General features: G+C 50.2%; 1 long non-coding RNA gene across 2 annotated transcripts in view; it reads right to left on the bottom strand.

Moving 5' to 3' along the window:
- Window positions 1-403: 403 nt before the first annotated feature.
- The window catches only part of LOC104832926, a 5,156-nt gene continuing 1,131 nt past the window's right edge, over window positions 404-4,428 (bottom strand). The window contains exons 2-4 of one of the 2 annotated variants that reach the window (XR_774482.1): window positions 3,362-3,694; window positions 2,973-3,031; window positions 404-463 (exon numbers count right to left, since the gene is read on the bottom strand). This is a non-coding gene — a long non-coding RNA (uncharacterized LOC104832926). Of the gene's footprint in view, window positions 464-2,522; window positions 3,032-3,361; window positions 3,695-4,428 lie in introns of those variants that run through there. The other variant, XR_774481.1, reaches the window with a different exon arrangement.

The following is a 4,428-nucleotide window of genomic DNA, read 5'->3' on the forward strand; positions in this document are numbered from 1 at the left end:
TATTTTAAAAAACTCATTGACTGTAAAAGCATAAAGCTTTTATCATGAAAACAAAGTCTGTTTCTTCTGAACAGCTGAACTCTTACGAACAGTTTCTTCCCTCTTTTAGTACAAAATTATTTTCACAGTATCATTTACTAGCAAGCACACAGAAACAGAAGATTATGCTTTCAGGAAGAGAAAATAAACTGAGGGAATTAAACTTCGTATAGGTGTAACATGCTCCAGAACAGAACTTATTTTTATTATTTGTGTTAAAATATTTCATGTAAAAAAAAGTAGAAGGAGAGTTGGCACACTCTCAACGTTAAAGTCCATACCGCAAGTACCTTTGGAAAAATGCAGACACACATCGTAGGCGTACCTTGTACTTGCAGGCCACTACGGAATCTTTCCATCTGTCTCCTACCGTCACGGCAGAAGAAAGGGCAACCAGGGCGAAACGGTGCCAGCTGACATCCAGCTGAGAGAAGAAAAAAAAACATTAGCACAAAGCTGGGTAGGAATCCAAAGCTGCCTTTTTTTTTTGTGAAGGTTTGTGAAGACAGTACGACTGAGTGGAGGAAAAAGTATTTTTGCGTCATCTTCGGTACAGTTGTTGACACAGGCCACTAGAGCTTTTGCATTTTTCAGACAACCGTGCCTTTTTTTTTCCCTTTCTTTTTTGACTCATTAGCAGGTTTAGTTTCACTAGAACTCACTTTCTTAGATACATGCAGAAGACAGACATAGGTATCCACATACATTTTCTCAAGCCTTAGTATAGCCGAGGCTTCATCACCCTATACGTCCCAAGTTGAGTATTTTTGCTAAAGAGCACAGCAACACATCTGTCCTTGCGAACTGCCTCGTTGCAAAAAAGGAATCATTTTTTCCAGGCCGTTGCTCCAAACGGTCAAGATCTTTTAAAACCGCAGTTGTGCCACCAAACCCGCTCAGGGTCCCTCCTAGCTTTTGACCGCCCTGAGATTTAACAGGCACACGCTCCATTCCATCTTCCAACAGCAAAAATACGTTAACGCTCTCGGACCCAGAGCGCAACCCTACGGATGTCCACGCACACAGCCTGCCGTTTTGATGAGGAGCCACCGAGCAGCCCTGCGAGCACAGCTGCACGCGCCAGATCGGTTTCCCCTACGCCGCGAGCTACCAGTTTCGGTGAACGTAGTTTCTGATGCTTTAAACCGAAAACCGTATCTCGACGCTTCGCCACAGCAGATCGCTAGAACGCTACAAAAACGCAGTAACACCAATTGCAAACCCACAGCAGCAACAGCTCCAGAAATATTTAGACCAGGAACAAGGGAGAAAAATAAAACAGCTTCATCTCACGCACAGGGGAGCGGCAGGCAGAGAAAAGGGTCGGCATTCTGAGCCCTTACAGAAAACGGGCATTCTCCTTCCGTTCCTCGGCCCGTCCGTGAAGGTCTAAATACCGCAACACTACTACGGCAACGTCGAGAGTAGGGAACAGCAGCCCTGCCACTGGACTTGCCACTGACCCATGCTATTTACGTAGCAGGACGCATACGCAGAGGGACACGTTTTGCCACACACAGCCCTGAACTTCCTGAAAATTTACATTTACCAAAAAAAGCTATTTGGAACATATTGCCAAACAACATTCGGCAAGAAAGCTTTGATGCATTTGACACACGCAAGTTTTTGGTCACTTGCTATTTGCTTCCTGTTGCTGCTGCTGTTCTTCCTTCAGAAATTCTACTTGTAGCCAAGTTATTCACTACTGGTTCAAGCATTTGCCTTCCTGGTATTACCAGCACATTCACAGAGGCAAGTAACTTAATTGCTCTCCTACAATTATCCAAATGACAATTCCAGCCACGAAAGAGAAGGAGAGGTCAGGCAGCAGAAGAGCTCTGCAGGCTGGCACCAGTCAATACTGCACTCTCTAAAAACAAACAACAAAACAAACCAAAACCGTGACCCTGTATCCTTCTTTTTTTTTTCCTTCTTCTTCTTTCGGAGCTCATTCCTGCCTCAGCATTTTGTCTAGTCAGAGCATGAAGCGCAGCTGATCCGTACCCTGACAACTTTTGCGTGTGATGAATGCCTGTTTAGAAATAGTCCAGATCTGCAAGACTGGTGTAATTTATATGGTTTTAATCATCATAACTCAAATTTTATTTACTCACGCATTTGTGAGGAAACTAATTAACTTTTAGACACTTCCTCTCCTATTTTTTTGGGGGGGTGGGTGGGTGGAAGTGTGTTACAGACTGAAAAACATTATGATTCAGAGCTCCCAACCACGAGGGAGGGGTGGAGAAATCAACGAAAGCAAAGACCAACAGCAGCAACATCAACTGAAAGTTGGCTTTCATTCCGATCACGTACTTAAGCGACTCTCCAAGTCTATGCCTCGGTCCTAGGAATGACTAGTCCCTTTTTGGAAGGACAAATTTTTTCCACTTAAAAGTCCTAGACTGAAGACTCCGCTGAACAGAATGGGGATTGTCCCACGGGACAACATGCCATCAACACTCTTAATGGGGAAGGAAAAAAAAAAACCCCAAATAAAAATCAAGTTTAAGTACCAGTTCCCATCATGTTTCGCTCATTACATTTCTACTGGCATCTAGGTGCTCAAAAATGAACTACAGGGACACCACATATTCCTAAAAATTCAGTTATACATAAAAAAGTAAAAGGCTATTTCCAACTTGCCCATAAAATCAGTATGAACAGAGAGAAGAGAAACACTCGACCCTGAAGAAGCTAACAGGCAGCTCTGAATTTACCAGACAGGAAATTTCGTTCTTTCACCTGAAACAAAAACACATCAAGGGACCAGTTCAAGAATAGGGCACGATCTGTTAACAGCAATTTTTCCATCAGCTTTTCTGCACTAGCAGCAAATTTGCCTTCTCTGTGGGTTTAACGTGGAGCATCTGTAGTGCCCTCGAACTCGCAAGTGTTTCTCTCCGCTCCCCCAGCCCGATACGTGCGATTACCTGAGCAGCAAGCGGAACTGACCACGCAGGATTTTCTTCGTGTGACGCGGAAGGTGACGCTGGGAGAAGAGGAGACAAAGAAATGAACCTGCTTGTCACACCCAGCCAACGGTGAAAAGACAGGGGAGGATTCTGCCGGAAGGGCTCTGCACCCCAGGAGCTCCCGCCGGCCGGTTTCTCTCCCCTTTGCCCGGTACCGAGGGGACGACGACACCTCGCCCGCGCCCCCTCGCGGGGGGGGCTGCCCCAGGAGAGACGGGGGACCCCCACCTCGCTTCTGCCCGCGGGAACGGACCGGGAGAGACCCTCCACGCAGAGAGAGGAGCGCGGCGTGGATTGCATGCCCGAGGGAAGAGGCCGGGCTCCCCGCTGGCAGAAGGACAACTCGCCTCCCTGCTGCTCGGAGCTGCTTGCTGCGGACAGCCCTGCCTGCGCCCGGCCGCTCTTCCGCCGTGCTGGGAGCGCCGTCCGGCCGACGGACGCTCCAGCGAAAAGACGCTCCAGCTCGTTACAGCCGCAGGTACTTTTGCCTCTGGCTAATGCACGCTCCAGACAGCGGACACCCCGCCTCGTTCCAGCTCCCGCTTGCTACAGTTCTGGCTCGTTGAAGCCCCAGCTCCGCACTGAAGCTCCGGCTGATTTCAGCTGCTTCTCCTTACAAGCTCCAGCTACGTGCAACGGTCTGGGCTTTCCATAAGGTTGTATATCAACTGCTGTCAAAACTGGAGCATTGGGATTAAACATCAGAGTTACACGCCGAATAAATATTCGTTAGTTTGCGCGATTAATTACTTAACAACTATTCTGAGCAGCGCAGAAAGAAGAGCTGGACTCAAAGAGGGCACGTGGGGTCTGAAAAGCGCCTTTCCCCCCCACAGACCATCACAGATGTTGAGTTCGGCCTGCTGCGTGCCGGACTCCCAAACTTCGGCGTCCGACACAACCAGACCCCCATCTCCGGGGAGGGTCCACGCACCCTGCCCGCCCCCCGCTTCCCCCCGCAGCCCCCAACACCCTCCCACCCGCCTGCAAAACCAGCCAAGCCGGCTCCCGCTTTTGGCCCCCACACCAGCTGACTCGGGGCCCATTTGGGAGCCAAAAAACCCGGCTGCTGAGCCCGTTCTCAAGGCCCAAACACGCAGGGCCGGACCTCTGTTTCTGGGCCCAAAGCCGCGCAGCTCGGTCTGTTTCCGAGCCCCCACATCAGCCACGCGAGCCTGTTGTCAAGCCCCAGGAACAGAAAACTTGTTCTCCATTTCTGACCCTGCAGTGCCCACGGGCGACGCTGAGCGTAGCCACCCCACAGCCCTGCACCCCCGGGGCCCCACACGTAGTTTCGGGGAGTGCTCGGGACCTGCGGAGGGCCCGGCCCCACGCCTCTGCGGGGCAGCCCCAGCACAGGCAGGGCGTCGCTTCACGATTGCCGTTTCAGGCTTTATTTCCCCGCCATCACCGG

Source organism: Haliaeetus leucocephalus, unplaced genomic scaffold, assembly GCF_000737465.1.
Source record: "Haliaeetus leucocephalus isolate CR32 unplaced genomic scaffold, Haliaeetus_leucocephalus-4.0 Scaffold273, whole genome shotgun sequence".
Taxonomy (NCBI): Eukaryota; Metazoa; Chordata; class Aves; order Accipitriformes; family Accipitridae; genus Haliaeetus; species Haliaeetus leucocephalus.